Source organism: Lytechinus variegatus, chromosome 3, assembly GCF_018143015.1.
Source record: "Lytechinus variegatus isolate NC3 chromosome 3, Lvar_3.0, whole genome shotgun sequence".
In the NCBI taxonomy this organism is placed as follows: Eukaryota; Metazoa; Echinodermata; class Echinoidea; order Temnopleuroida; family Toxopneustidae; genus Lytechinus; species Lytechinus variegatus.
The window spans coordinates 71,044,398-71,061,399 of NC_054742.1; the positions used below are offsets into that span (position 1 = coordinate 71,044,398).

The 17,002-nt window shown below is 38.2% G+C and overlaps 1 long non-coding RNA gene across 1 annotated transcript; it reads left to right on the forward strand.

Moving 5' to 3' along the window:
- The first annotated feature begins 13,208 nt into the window (after positions 1–13,208).
- On the forward strand, positions 13,209–16,612 carry LOC121411844. Its single transcript, XR_005969547.1, has 3 exons — positions 13,209–13,316; positions 13,541–13,625; positions 14,641–16,612. It is a non-coding gene; the product is annotated as an uncharacterized LOC121411844 (long non-coding RNA).
- The last annotated feature ends 390 nt before the right edge of the window (positions 16,613–17,002 follow it).

A 17,002-nucleotide genomic window follows, 5' to 3' on the forward strand; every position in this document is an offset into this window, starting at 1 on the left:
GACGGCCTAAAAATGCAGCCTTTGTCATCAAAATCCCCGAATCGTGTGCAAAGTGAATGAGTGCGCAGACATGGGGTACTATTTTTTTTTTCAATCTGAAAATAACTGCCCGAGGTTTTTTCAAGAAAATCTTATATTTGCTTTCATTTTTTAATGAGAAATTTGGTACACTTACTCTTAATAATGTAAGGAACACTATTAACCAAAAGATTTTGTGAAATAAGAAGAAATTCATGTTAAATCTTAACTCAAATTGTTAGGTGCGCAGACTTGGGGCCCACCATCATATAATTATTACCTTATTACCGGATGTACTGGAAAAGTGCAGAAAGCTGCAGCCAACTTTCCAGATCTACATGTAGCTTTCGTCCAAACTCAATCATCTTCCACAAGTATATTTGTGAGTGTGTCAGTGTCCAGTGTACATGGTGCATTTGCAATAATTTTTGTCAAATCAAATCATTCCCAAATCATTCCCAAAACTTATCAAGCCTGGCTTTGAAGGAGTTTACAGATGGAGCAGAGACAATTTCATTTCGTAGCGAGTTCCAGTCATGCACTATTCTGGCTCCAAAGGCATTTGCTCTTTATACATCCAGTCTATTTCTTTTCTTGAAGAGTTTAAATGGGTGACCTCGGGTTGCCTCAAGAGTACTAGTAATAGACGAGAAGAACATACATGTATTCTTGTCAAGCCAGTCGATTCCATGCATTATCTTATAAGTCTGGATCATGCCACCTCTTCTCAAATATATTAATATGATATATAATGTAATTAGAAATTAATAACAGTCCAACTATAATGACCCAAATAATGGATATAGTAGGACTTTATAGGCCATATTATCGCCATTCGCACATATACGTTGATCAGTTTTAAGAATTAAAAAAAAATGAAAATAGAAATTAAACAGATACTGTATCGATTTCAAAAACTTGTTCATAAAACTTTTCTATCTTATATGTTGTGAGTTTAAATATTCCACATGAAGTTTGGCACATGGTTATTGGCAAAACAAAAAAACTCAATTTTAACTGCTCCTCTAATAGCTGGGTAACTGATGAACTAGATCGACATGATGCTTTTATCAGTCGTTTCCTCCTCCACCTATGACTAATCATGAGCCGAGAAGGAGACTTTCTCAAACCGTTGACCAACATAAATACATTGGCCCCAGTATCCGATCTAGAGAATTATTGAGGAAAGCATCCGGGCTTTCTGTGCATATTGCAGCGTTTCCCAAAACATTATAATAGATATTTAAAAACAAACTAGTTAACTGAAAAGTCATGCAAATAACACATTCTTCTTTCAATATTTTTCTTTTGTATTTTAGGTAAATTTTTGAGAAAATGGAAAATACCATAATTCATGCCATTCTTTAAGGGGGGGGTAACATAATGTATTGTTTCAGGATTGTTGATTTATTTCGCATAATTCAACGAGTTGTACAATAGAAACTGTTCTGATGAGAAGTTGGTTATACATGTATATTTGTTTCGTTTTACAAAACCTACAAGTGATTTTTGTTTGTTGGTGTCTATGCTTTTTAGCACAGAGAGAATTTCCTTAGGTTCCGTCAAATTTGTTTCTTCTTCTTCCAGTAGTGTGCATAAACCTCCACGGAGTATCGTCGCACAACAGTTGGTTGTCTATCGGCTAATTAAACGTGTTGCTCGTAGCAAAGCTCGATGAAAATAAGTCCAAAAACGAACGCATATACACTATATACAAATTGTTCTCATATTTTGATTTAGTTTAAGACGACATCTCTGACTCGTGTCTTGAAGATGTCGATCGATGGTGAGATGACCACATTTTCAGGTAGACCGTTCCACAAACGGATGGTGTTTGGGAAGAACGTATCCTTCAGTAGTGATGTGCGTGATCGTGGGATTAGAAATCTCTTGCTGTGGCCTCTGGTTGGAGTGTTGAGCGGTACCAACTGGTCGCCGGGGATGTCAATCAGATGGTTGGTGATTCGGTACATCATAGTAAGCTTTGACACTGCTCTACGATGTTGCAGGGTCTTCCACTGAAGCGCATCAATCATGGTTGTGACGCTACATCGTCTTGAGTAATTGTTCATCACATAGCGAGCTGCACTCCGTTGCACAGATTCTGCCTTGGAAATGGCTTTGCTGGTGTGGGGATCCCACACACAACTTGCGTACTCCACGATAGGCCGAACAAGTGTGTTGTAACAGGCAGCTTTGGTTTCCTTGGAGCATGACTTACCGGGCAAGTTTCTCCTTAAGAAGCCAAGTGTCTTCATTCCCTTTTTGGTAATGTTGTCAATGTGTCTGTCAAAGGAGAGATCACTCGAAATCTCAACGCCCAAGTACTTGGCAGATTCAACAGGCTTTAGTTCAGTTCCATGGACTGTATATGTATGGCTATGTCGGTCTTTTTTCTTCCGTTTGGAGACATGAAGAACCTGGCATTTCCCGGGATGAAATTCCATTAGCCATTTCCTTTCCCATTCTTGTAGTGCATTTAGATCTTGTTGCAGCTGAACTGCATCATCATGGCTGTTGATGGCCCTATACACCATGGTATCGTCGGCAAAGAGCTTGACATTGGTGCCATCGGAGACACAGTTGGGAAGGTCGTTGATGTAGACCAGGAAAAGGAGCGGCCCAAGTACACTGCCCTGGGGTACACCTGAGGTTACTGGTGCAATGTCGGAACTTTCCCCGTCAATTACTACACGCTGAGTACGGCCATGAAGGAAATTTCTGATCCACGTCAAGAGGCTGCCGGAGAGACCGTAGTACTCTAGCTTACGTAAAAGATGAGGATGGGGCACCTTGTCAAAAGCCTTGGCAAAGTCAAGCAGAATCACATCAGTCTGGACACATGCGTCGATGTTGCGAGCAAGGTCGTCCACGGTTAGGATCAGCTGGGACTCACAAGATCTTGCCTTCCTGAAGCCATGTTGCACATCAGTGAGAATCTTATGAACATCAAGATGGCCCATTATGGTGCTGTGGATGATATGCTCTAGGATCTTACAGCATATGATGGTCAAAGAGATCGGGCGGTAGTTGGATGGTAAACTCTTGTCCCCTTTCTTATAGATGGGTGTTACATTAGCAGATTTCCATGCCTCTGGTAGAATGCCAGTGTCAATTGATGCTTGGTAAAGAGTGGCAAGAACGGGACCAAGAATATCTGCGAGTTCTTTCAGAAGTCGGGGAGGAATGTTGTCGGGTCCAGATGCTTTGTGTGGGTTTAGTTTCTTAAGGAGTTTGATTATTCCATTTGAAGTGACGTCAATGTGCGATAGGCGGGGGTACGGACTAGGACCAAGGTTGGGGATGGGCTCCCTGTCCTCGTCAACGTTGTTGAAGACTGATGAAAATTGGTCGTTGAGGAGGTTTGCCTTGTCCTTACTGCTGGTGAAAGTTGCGCCAGTTGGTCCACGAAGGGGGGAGATGCCATTACTATCACAGCGCTTGCTTGAGATGTAGCTCCAGAATCTTTTGGGGTTAGATCGAAGATCAGGACAAATGATGTTGTTTATGTATGTCTCGTAGGCCTCCTTACAAGCTTTCTGCGTTTTCCCTCTTCAGTGAGATGAATTTCTCCCACATCCGTGCCTTCCTCGGACCACAGTATGAGCGGGCCTTGTTGTAGGCTCTTTGTTTCTGTCTACTTAACCTCTTAACTTTCCTGTTGACCCAGGGTTGATTGTATCTTTGAGTGGTGAATTTTGATGGAACATGTTTGTCAAGTATTTCCTGTAATTCTGTTTTAATGGATGACCACATCTCATTTACCGATGAGGACGCGTCGTATTTGCTAAAGAATTCTTCAGCCATCCTTTCACCTCCTTTACGGACATCCTCCATGTTGGCCTTGTCCCACAGATAGATCTTGCGTTTGGCAGGTTTGCGTCTGCGTGGTATGATGTCGGTGTTGATACACACGATGTCATGGTCACCAATTCCAGGCATCGACTGACAATTGTTGATGAAGGCTGGTCTATTTGTCAGGAACAGGTCGAGAGTATGTTCCAGTCTAGTGGGAAAGGTGACAATCTGCTCAAGACCTGCTTCGACGATTGTAGTGAAGATGTCATTATTCACTGATTGCGTGTTGCGGTGGCCAGTGACCACATAGTCACTCCAGTCGATGTCTGGTAAATTGAAGTCTCCTCCAATCCATAAGACAGACTTTCTGTGTTGTTGAGCCACATTTCTTATGTTGGTGCAGAGACTCTCCATGTAGTCATTCCGAGAGCTTGGTGGTCGGTAGACTGCTCCAACAATGATGGACTCCTTCCGACTCCTGTTGGCTGTAATATTAAGCTCGATAAACAGTGCTTCACAGTCATCTGCAGTGTGAAGATGTTTTGCATCAAAACTCCTGGAGATAGCGACTGCTACACCTCCATAGCCATCTGATCGATCTCTTCTGAAAAGCTCATAATGCAGACCTTGTGGTAAGATCTCACTGCTCAGGATGTTCGAGTTCAGCCATGTTTCAGTAAGGATTATGATGTCGGGCTTTGCTGTTTCAATGATTATCCAAAATTCGGCCAGTTTATTCTTGATGCTTTGACAGTTAATTACTAACACACTAATGTTTTTCTGTTGAGCAGATGGGCACCGTGTCTGGGGCATCTGGTAGCGGTGTTGAACAGGCCTGGGGATGACCAGGTACAGGACTCTCTCTACCGGAGTTCACCGAGTCTAAGATGCTGTCAGGTATTGAAGATTCAAAGAGACTTGAATGGAATTGAGGTAAACCGCATGAGCAACATATCCAGTCTGCGTTGAATTTTTCCAAGGCATTGAAGACCGCGGTACTGATATTGACACAATTCTTGTGGTACCATATACCACAGCTATTACAAGCAATAGCTGGCGCCTTCCAGGTGACAGACCTATCACAGATGCCACACGGAAACTTTGGTTTGGGTAGCATTATCGAAAATACAATAATAAGGCAGAGAAAGATGTAGCGAAGCAACATATTAGCAATGAGGTCATAGGCATAATGGAAGAGTTTGGTATAGTCTATAGTCTATAGACAAGGATATGGCGACGATGTTGTTGATGATGACGATAATGACGGATGTTTTCACGTATCCAGTTAATTTGATGAAGCATTAAAAGTTTAACATGAAGATGAATAAATGGAAAGATCTTACTTGATAGTTGATCTCTTTTGGCAGAAACGTCTTTGAAATCGTCATGCAGAAACACGATGATAAGTTGCCTTCATAATACTAGGTCCAAGTTGCTAAAAATAGAGGATATGGGCCATTGACAGGAAGAATTCCATTATGACGTCACTGACAACAGGTGTCGATGTCCGCGTAAATCCAGACACACACATGAGCGCAGGTGTTGATGCAGTGGGCGCAGAGATGATCCCCGCGTAGCGCATGCCCGTTGTCAAAGCAATTTACGCGAAAGAAGATGCAAATATTGAAGAAAAATCTCTCTAAAAACTGAAGTTTTACGACGAATTCGACGTTTTAACACTTTTGATGATGATAGAAGAATTAAGATAACCGCATATTCATGTTGTACGCAATAAGTCCAGTAGACTGATATAAAAATTATAATGAAACTCGAACGATAACACCAAAATTAAGTCCAAATTAGCGGAGCTCGAACAAAACACGTCTTGTCAGCTTGACAACCAACCCTCTCTCTCCATCTCACTCTCTCAGTGAGCAGCATGGCTCTTTGAAATAACGTGGGCATATCACGAGAAAATGGTCAATAGTTTCCAATATTTTGCATCCCGGTGGGATGTACTCGTACATGTAGTTTTAATCGGAAAAGATCGGAAAAGTTAAGACCTAAATGAAGTTTATATAGTCAGTTTTCGGCAAATCTGTTAAAGTGGCATTCCTAGAAAGAAAGATTCACTCTGGGTTGTTCTTCCACCTGTTAATATTTGTTTTTGTTATCAATGTTTTTTCTTCATCGGAACCTAAACTATTTTGAATTTCAATTCTCTTCGTTAAAGCTACTTTTGCATGAAAATCTGCTGTTGTTACGTTTCCACTTATACCACAATGGCTAGGTATCCATTCTAGGAAGATTTCTTTACCCTGGTATTGAAGTTTAGGTGCTAAAGTTAGTACTTCAATTACATATGATATGTTTTTCTTTGCAGAAGTTACATGACAGGATTATTCCCCTGTAGTGAGAGGGATATGTGAGAGGTTTACCCTTCTTGTGCACTGGTAGAATAATTCCATATTTAAAGGCATCTGGAATGAAGCTGTGAGCAACAAAGGTGTTCATAATGACTAGTAGAAGATTTATTGCCTTTTCACCACGAAAGAGCACATGCTCAGCCGATATCTGGTCAGCACCAGCAGCTTTGTTCTTCTTCAGCTGTCCTATGGCTTTATCTAAGTCAATTCTTGTGAAAGGTCTTTGGTTCAGAGTACATGTACTGATTACATCAGCCAGTTTATCCACTGTATCAGTAATGGTTGATTGATAATTATTAGCAGGGTTATTAGCACTCTTCAAAACCTTGAATGGTAGCCTTGCCTGTGTAGCTCTTCCCATTGACTATACATGTAAGTGTGTCCACAGGAGAGGCATGTGCATAAGATCTTTCCTTGATCAACTTTTGAAACAGCCTGTCGTCCCCTTCCTTGGCTCTCTCAATTTGTAGAAGCCGGCTCCTCTCTAAGTTATGCCATTTTTTTCCTGAGCTGCTTCCAAATAACTGCCTTGTCAGATCTACATGTATATCTTATCCACAAAAGGTTTGCTTGTGATCTCTTTTTTCCACCTAGCTTCCACTTCTTCCAAGAGAGTATCATGGCCTTGTATGTTGAGTCAACTGATTTGCTCCATTCAGGCTTCTGGCACTTCTGCTTCTTACCAGATGCATATGGCAGATTTCTCATGCTCACATTCATCATCGCTACCAGTCGAACACTTTATTCAACAACAATAGAAAGTCTCTCAATCAAATTTCAAAGTCAATATATATGCCCACAGCTTTCCTGAATATCCCAATCGGGAGCAGCTGTATTTTGACATCTCAACATGTCATCATTGTCAAATTGTCTGACATTAACTCATTCAGACATTCCTGTGCTTGACTGCGCTGTAGTTTTGATATGGACTGAAGTTGGCAGCTCATTCATTTGTTTTAGGGATGTTACAAAAAATAAGAGGAAAATTGATTGAAACATGGAACCTTTCTTTAGATTTTGTTTAAACAATGGCAGGAATGGTTAGCAATAACAACACAGATTTGCTTGGTGGACGGACAGTAATGCTTCTGCTTGAAAATGTGACCAAGTTAATTTCCATAACATGAACATCCGTAGCACAAATTTTTGAAGTCTGCATTTATATTCAGATCTTTGGTTTGCTGTTCTCTGGTGATTTGAAGCAGTGTGCATAGTTTTAATTACTGTTAACTCTCGTGAGGATTTGGGGCCATGGGCTGCAGGAGGGTTGTTTAGTTGTGATTTTCATGAATTGTGACATACGGTACTTTGCTCTTTTACAGGAATTTTCAGGAAATCAAACTTTTGTTTAATACTTCTTTTTGCAAAAATAGGAGTATATTAAGAACCCTGTTTGTAGCAGTTTCATGACACAGCTACAATGATATACAGTAAGAGGAAAGAAAGAGTCGGCTTGCTTGACTCTTCAGATGCAATTAATGATGATGGTGACTTTAAAGAGTCCATAACTTTTACTTTGTTTATGTTAATGCAGAGACATAGCTCATGGCCTAGAGGTCAGTCCTATCCCGATCCTGAACTTGGTTGATGATGGAATTCCTACAGATTTCCTCTACATCAAAGGTAACTGTGAACTTGGTCAATAATAATGGCTTCATACCAGATTTCCTCTCCGTCAAAGACAACTATGAACTCGTTCTTAAACGATGGCATCCCGACGGATTTCCTCAATGTCAGTGACAGCTAGAAGACATCAAGACGGAATATTGACAGGAGTATACATGGAGGTAAGAATGATATTCCACATTCCTACAAATACATAAAGATACCAACTACCCTGTCAGTCATATAAAATAATGTTTTTGTTCGAAATATCATACTGAGGCCTCGCGGAAATTACTTGTTTTTGTCTCACCTGCGAAGCAGAGTGAGACTATAGGCGCCGCTTTTCCGACGGCGGCAGCGTCAACACCAAATTTTAACGGAAAGTTTTTTAAATGTCATCATAACTTAGAAAGTATATGGACCTAGTTCATGAAACTTGGCCATAAGCTTAATCAAGTATTACTGAACATCCTGCCTGAGTTTCAAGTAACATGACCAAGGTCAAGGGTCATTTACGGTCAATGAACTTTGGCCGAGTTGGGGGTATCTGTTAAATTACCATCATAACTATAACAATTTATAGATCTGATTCATGAAACTTGGACATAAGAGTAATCAAGTATCACTGAACATCCTGTGTGAGTTTCAGGTCACATGGTCAAGGTCAAAGGTCATTGAAGGTCAATGAACTTTGGCCAAATTGGGGTATATCTTGAATTACCATCATAACTTTGAAAGTTTATGTATCTGATTCATGAAACTTTGACAGAAGAGTAATCACGTATCATTAAACATCCTGTGCGAATTTCAGGTCATATGACCAAGGCCAAAGGTCAATGAACTTTGGCCATGTTGGGGGTATCTGTTGAATTACAATCATAACTTTGAAAGTTTATGGATCTGATTCATGAAACTTGGACATAAGAGTAATTAATTATCATTAAACATCTTGTGCGAGTTTCAGGTCAAATGACCAAAGTCAAAGGTCGTGCAGTATCTTAAATATGAGCAGCATTATTTTGAATTTAATTCGCTGACGTACTGGAAGTGCAGATCATGAAGTAGAGGTGTTACATGGGAGAATTACATTCTTTTAAAATTACTGCAATTCTGTTTACAAAGTTGAGATTCCTATGTATCTTGAAGGGCACTGCAATCCACTTGCATAATGAATCCTAAATTTAGATTTAAATTAATCCATGTATGTGTTTGTAAATGCAGAGACATAGCTCATGGCCTAGAGAACAGTCCTATCCCTATCCTGAACTTTGTCAATGATGATGGCATCCCAACGGATTTCCTCTACATCTAAGGTAACTGTGAACTTGGTCATCAACGTTGGCACCCAACAGACTTCCTCTAATTCAGAGGCAACTGTGAACTTGGTTGACGATGATGACATACCAACAGATTTCCTCGACATCAAAGACAACTGTAAACTCTTTCAACAATACTGGCATCCCAATAGATTTCCTCTACGTCAAAGGCAAATGTGAGACATCAAGATTTTATATTGACAGGAATATTGGTACATGTAGGTCAGAATAAGTGTGATGAAAGAAGCAGGATGTATTTAATCAGTATAAAAGGTGTTATTTTTTGTGACATGAATTTTCATGTCACAAAATATGAATTATTAGGGAATTATGAATTTTACTATCAACTTCTGGGAGGTCTGGTCATCGTTTAGTGGTTATGATTTTCGCTGTATGATCAATTGTAATTGCCTTGAATTTCAGGTGTTAATTTCAGCAAAGAATTCATTGAAAATTTCAAATCAAGCATTTCAAGGAATATATATTTGACTGTACGTGTAGGTCGTGAGAAATCTTATTAAATAAAAGTAATAAAAGTGATCAGACTGTCTGGTAATTACCAGTGGCAAGGCTCCACATTAACTTTTTTTGGTTGTGGCCCGTTCGGGCCACCAAAACCAAATAATTTTTTTTTGGTGGCCCGAAAAATATAAAGAAAAACATTAATTAAAAATGAATAGGGCCTAAAACAAACTAAAATATTATGCAGTCACTACCACGTACCACTATTCTTTGTACATCTTTTTTTTAAAATGAAGAAAGAAAAAACAAAGAAGAGGATAAAAAAATTGAGAAAAAAAAACAAAGAAAATGTAAGAAAAATGAAGACAAAATTATAAAAAAAATGGGGAAAATTATTATTCAGTAGAAACATGTTCTTTAATCAGGCATATTCAATGGGAAGGGGTATAAATGGTTTAATCACTGTAAAAAAATGAAAGAAAAAATAAGAAAATGGCAAAAGTTATCTGGAAAAAACAGTGAGAAAATTCCTTCCCTATATTTGACAAAATGATGGAAAAAATTCACATTTCATATCAATGAAATGCCTTCCCAAAGTATTTACTTCCTTAATAGTGGTTTAAGAAGTCATTTATAAACAAGAAAGAAAGAAGCTGTCTATTCACTTTTGGCTAGAAGAGACAGCGTCGCAATAAACCAAATATCAACATACATACAAATGCACATGTGGGACTGTGATGTGTTTTATGTGTATCAATGCATTTGGAAATCGGTCTTTTTGAGTCAAAAGAGAGGTCATAATTCCTCCTTTTAATGCTTACAAATAATCAGGTTTCAGTAATATGGACTGTAGAAGGGCATTTCATTGGTGTAAAATGTGACTTTGTCGTAGATTTTCAAAGTTCTGGGGAAGATTTCTTAGCAGTAACATTTTGTATCGCAGCTCCGAGTCTGAATAGTCTGCAAGCGCACGGCTAGGTGCAGTGGTTTCATGCATGCAAAGCTCACCCAGACAGCCGGCACAGCCAGCTGTACGGTATGCTAGCTGTAGGCCTACATACTGTCATGACTATGCAATCTTTGTGTGTGTGTATTTGTGTGTAGATTAACAAAAAAGGCGCATGACGAATTTTCTTGCAATTTTAACTGTAGAAAGTTGATAAATGCATGCAAAATCGGGAGAAAAATTGCGCTACTTTGAAAATTATTGGTTGCCCGATTCGGGCCACCAAAACTTAACATTTTTTCAATAATGGTTGCCCGAGATGATTTTTTGGTGGCCCCGGGCCACCGGGCCACCGCTAATGTCGAGCTTTGCCAGTGGTAATATAGTCATTTAGAAAATTTATTTTTGCAAATAAATATTTTTAAGAAATATGTTCATATAATTTACATTTTGATATTTGTTTACATTATTTACAGAAGTTGATTCAGCTTGCCTAATGCCTCCTTTACCTCTAGATGATGTAATTAATAATGATTGTAATTGAATGAATCCATGACTTTAATATGTTTATGTTAATGCAGAGGCAGAGCCCTTTGCCTAGACAACATTCCTTTTCCTGCGGTGAACTCAATCATCGATGATGGCCTCCCATTGGATTTCCCCAACAGTAAAGACAAGTGTGAACTTGGTCAGCAATGATGGCGTCCCAAGTAACTTCCTCAACGGAAAAGACAAATGTGAACTCTTGTCAATGATGATTGCATCCTAAGAGACTTCTAGCTTCAACTGTGAGACATGAAGACTCAATATTGACAGGAATATTGGCAAGTAAGAATAGTACCCTACTCTCCTACAAATATACTTTAGGCCGCACAAGAATATATCCTCGTTGAGTTTACACAGTTACAGAGGAAAGAAATTATTTTATATAACTATGATTTTACATCATGTAATTCTCATCACCTATTTAAACGAAAAATGTTCGCACAGTACAATACTACTGTATAGTGGCTGAATGTTCAAAGATACACCTCACAAAAACAGTCGTAAACGAGCAAACTCAAATCATATCAAACAGCCAAAAGCACCAAATAGAAGAACCTAAAATATGATTGTAGCTGAACTAAACTCAAAATAAAGATGTCGACAGAATGTAGTCCAGTGATGCTCTGTAATTGCACACACAGCTTTCTGGATGATATCGCATGATGTTGGCTGACAATGTACTGGGGTTTCAAGGCTGGCATTTGGACTTTGGCACAGATGACAAGTGCTCGAAAAGATTGAAATATCTCGATGCATGAAGGGCCAGTACAGATTTTGGAAAGTGATTTGTAGTATTCTTTGGTAGCTGACATGACCTGTAGAAGGGTGTCGAGAGTGAAGGACATCAGATACTCAGCATGATGGTTCGAGTAGCTGAAGAGATTTGGTGATGCGAGGGAGGTGCCAGAGGTTATGTCGCATCTGTGGCTGAAAGTTCGATATTTCCTTTGCTTCAGGGATGATGTTGTTAAGGAAATACTTCAGAGTTGAAATATCTCTATCTTTACTCTGGGACTGACAGATCTTTTCTTTGAGTTTGTCAGAGTCCAATGCCAAATTGTTGAAGTCATGGTTGTCAGTTTGTGTGGAGATGTCTTGTAGGCTGCAAACAAGCTTTTCCAGGCAGTCCACACGATCAAGTAATTGAAGGACTGTAATGTTTATATCAATGAAATCGGGAGAGTTCAGCGGTCCTTCAGGATAGCCAGGTAAGCTGGAGGAATCGGGCCTATAAGGGTGAATGGGCATGATGAACAAAATGAAATGAGGGCGGAAGACGGTATCTGGGTAAAAACGGATCAAGAGTCTCTAAGTTGATAAAGAGTCTCTAGTTGAGGCAGTAGCAGACAAAATGAGAATTCAAATGTGTCGGTAAAAAGTTATAAAACTGAAGAGAAAGTTCACAAAATAACTTAGTGCTGTAATAGGAGTGTTTATACATCCATGTAGCAGGTTACACTCTCTGAAGTAAAGTAGATTTTACAATGCCACCAGTTATGGGGTTGAAAAAAAAATACAGTATATGGGGAAATAATGTTCATCTGAAGATGGGAATAACACAAGCTCAATCATACACATCAAATGGAACAGCAAACGAAGAGAAGATGGAACTTAACTATGAAGACACAGGTACAAAATAACGAACTGAACTCGACGTCTGGTAGTGCACTGCTGTATTTGCTGGGCATCTTTGCCTCATTAAAACTCAGAATTGCATTACAAAATTAGCATATATTCAAATTACACAAAATCAACCAATGAAAATAAAGAGAATGGAATAGCCAACTGAAAGTGGAAAAGTCTAATTCATAAAAATAACCAATAAGAGATAGAGGATGGAGATGAATAAGATATTGGGATGATTACATAATAAAAATGTTGAACAAAAGAATCAGATGTGGGAATGTAATGAATGAACACATCTGAATAGGAAAGGAATGACAGGAGAGAAGCAGATTGAAAGTTAAATGTAAATGGATGACAACAGGAAATCAAGAATGTAAACAAAGCTGAACTAAATACCAAAGGCAACCGAATGACAAAATAACAATCCTACACTACACTAGGATTATATCCCTGTATTTCAATTGTTTTGTAATGCAAGCAATGTTAGTTCTCACTACTTTCCTTGTGATCCTACAGGTCATTCCTGTCGATAAGTCAAAGGCAGAAGACATCAAAGAGGTTTTCTTCAGGATCGTGGAAGAACACAAGCTAGACTTTATAGCTGAAGTACCTCAACACACAGATCTAAAACAGGTAGAAACATAGCAACTTTATAATACATTGAAGTCGGATCAAATTATTTCACTGTAATGCATTTTTTTTTTTTTTCAGTGGTGATGAATTCTGCAATCTCATTGGTCAATTGTCTGTAGTTTATGTATTATGTGTGTAAAGTCAGGCTAAATCTTTTCAGAGTTAGAAATGTGAATTGTATGAATTTGTGTCATGTCTATTTTCATTTCTGATTTTGTCTGTAGGGTTACCCTACTTCTATGTAGAGCTAAATGATGGAGAGAAGATCTTACACAGAATAAAGAAATTCTTTCCTCTACAGTTTGGCAGGTATATATTTATAGCAGCAAGGATCAATTAATGTATTATATTTTAGATGTATGTTTCTAACCCAATCATGGCTATAAAATGTCTTGAAACATTTGAAAAGCTTGGGCTGTGTTGCTCCATGAGGGTTTTTTTTTTTTCTTTCAAGTCTTGTGCACTTTTTGAGAATGAATATGTGACTCCCAGGTATGTGGTCTGAAACTACCACATTTTGTGTATGCCAAACTCACAATTGCTCAAAAACATGAATTCATGTTCAATCCAATGCTAATTGTGTTTTCAGCCAATGCTAGTAAATATATAATTTCTACTTTTTCTGATTATAGTTAATTAATTTTGTCTTTTTCATGAGAAGAATAAAGTTGGCAATGATTTCCCTTGAAAAAAATATTTTGGAATAGTTGAAAAAGAAAGAAATACCTAAGAAATTAAAAAAACAAAATACATGAAAAAGAATTGGGTTGCCCATTTTTTAAAAGTACATTTGATCAGAATCCTACAAAGAATCTGAATAGAAAATTATCAGTTTAGGGAACTGTCTCCTTTAATGTATTCTTCTTTTATGCAATTATTTTGAGTGCAGCTGTGTATCTTCTCTCCATGTTGTGTTTTTCCTTTCTCGCTATCTCTCTCTCTCTTTTCCTCTGTTTCCCCTCTTTTTTCCCTTTCTCCCTTTTCTCTCTTCCATTTCTTTACTTGCCACTCTCTCAATTTTTCTATCCAGTTGACTTCTTTCTTTTTGCTTTTACGTGGTCTCTTCCATCCTTTCTCCTTGGTTATCTTTCTCCACCCATTTTTAATTCTGTTGTATGAATAATTATTTTGCTAATTCCTTTTTATTATAGTGCAATACATGTTCACTTATTTTCCTTCAATGTTAAATATTTGTGAAATTATACGTCATTAGTGTTGTTTATGTATTTCATATTGTAATGTACTGCCAGTGGAGGACAAATTTCTGTGTTTTTAATATGGACCAATAAATGAATCTGAATTCTCTATTTATCCTTCATTTCAGAGAGGTGGTGGCAGCTGAAGAATTGCTTGACTTGCCCGAGAGAGTGGACTGGAAGAACTGTAGCATCAGCAAGGAAGAGGAGATGAAATTAGTCTCGACGTTTAGTGAACAGTTTGAGCCGTTTGACTTTAATCTCGGAGACGGACGTGTGGTATCCCACGGATTCGGAGTGGTGCTGATAACTGTTTCATGCAGTTTGTCAACACTGACGAGACGTCGTTATTTGACAGTTACCATGGTAATGATCAGATACCCGTGCTACTTAGCAGATCAACTTGGTAGATGTTGATGAGATGATCGCCTGATATTCAAGGTTTATTATCTGTCGGATTATCACGGAAGGGTTTTTTAACGGCTATGCTGGAATTGCAGGCGTGCGATATTCAACTTGTCTGTTCTTGGTCAAGAGATGGATGCTGTAGCTGCCCTGTGTACAGCTGTGGGTTAGGTGAAAGCAGATGCAAAAGATCAGTCTGCACTGCCGCTCATCATCCAGGTGTTAAATGGGTTCACTCTAGGATGTTAAAGTCATTGTCCCGTATTCTGAACTCGAGATGAATTAATGCTCAGGTCTTAAGTTGTGGTTTAACTATGGAAAGCCTGTTGTGACATAAATCTTAGTACCGTTTCGATTCATCATCTCATCAACCACTCAGATCAGTCTCAACTCTCTGAGAATAGTAATTGAATTAGTTTCCATCGTCATTATAACATGATGAGAGAGCTCAATGAATAAGAAAATTTACATGTATAGTGATAACAGGATTTTGTGCATTCCATAGATTAAGCACAGAGTTAGATCATGGCCGAAATTCGATCTGACTATGGAATACGGGCAATTGTATCTTACCAGCATTATGAGTGCCGTATGTGGAGATTTGCTGGAATATTGATTTAAAAGTCACACTTAAACACTTGATATTGACTTGACCATTTAAGGACGTTCCACAGTTATGTTTGTGCGCATCCTGATCTGATGCCACAATTGATGAACAGGTAATTAATCAGATGTAGGTATGAGCTGATTTTTCTCCTTATCTGCACTACCTGCAGATCCGATGTGTTATTTTATGAAACTAATAAACTAGAATTATACTATGGACTATTTAAAAAAAAAAACTCTCCAATTTCAAAATACTTTGCTCTGCAGCACTGCAAAGTATGACGAATATGACTAGACCCCGAGTTTGAATAAATACAGCGGTTTTGGAATTTTCTTCTTTTTTAGGTGTTTAAAAAAAGCACATTTGCTCTCATAAAAGTGCTGATAGTTTGAAAACAAGCTGAACCCCTATATTTGTTATTTAAATTTCACGTTTTTTAGGTTGGGTTTTTGTTATCTTTCACACCATTTTTAAGAACTGACAGTGCTGTTAAACTTTAAAGAGCAAACAACAGCAATATAAATAGATTTTCTATCTTAAGGATACAATTAACTATAGCGCAAATTTTGATGAAAGTTTCATGGATTTTGACTGAGTAATAGAAGTTTAAACCCAATTTTGTGGTGTCGTGAGGTCTAAAAATGCCAAATTCTTTGAATGGACAATTCTTTACAATGACCATTTGGGTGAACTTTGTACATGTAGCTCTATAGCAGAAAAGGAAGCACATTAGCCTATGTTAAAACGACATGGATTACACTTTAACTGTGGAACGTCTTTAACTAATGTTGTAAATCGGATCAAAATTAAGATCGAAAATTGGATCGGCAGTTAAACTTCTAAAATCGAAATCTAATCGAAAATCGAATCGGCGATGTTTAAAAACAAAGGAAAACATCAACATTTTGTTTGCGGTTGCGCGCATCTTCCTGACAAAGTCACAAAGACGAATGCATTGGAATGGAAGTCGCCAACATGCGCAATCGTTTGAACATGTTTTAAAGGGGTTTTGAGGTGTTATTGCTTTAAAATAAACAGAGTGATTTTTATTAGAAAGATAAACGAAAGACGCATCTTCCGAGCAAAGGCGCAAAGGAAAATAAAATGAAAATATTTCTCATAGATCACAGGTTAATGAACGATCAGCGGGACATCTTTTATAAGTATTTTTAGGTGATAGTGATTTAGAATTATTGGAATGATTTCTTGATCTCGTACGACGCATCGGGTTAAGTGCAATTAAAATGAAGTAGAAGACGCAAGCACGCACGATGATTTGAAATATGTTATTAAAATGTTTTGGGTAGCTAGCGTTTTCAAATCAATTTATTACTATCTTGAGAAATGAACTTTTGATATCTAAGAAGAAATATAAAAGAAGCATCTCCCGACGAAGTTGCAAAGACAAATATATCATTGAGGTTGAGAAGATGTATATCGTCATAAACGATGTAAGAGAGTAACGCAATGAGCTCCGT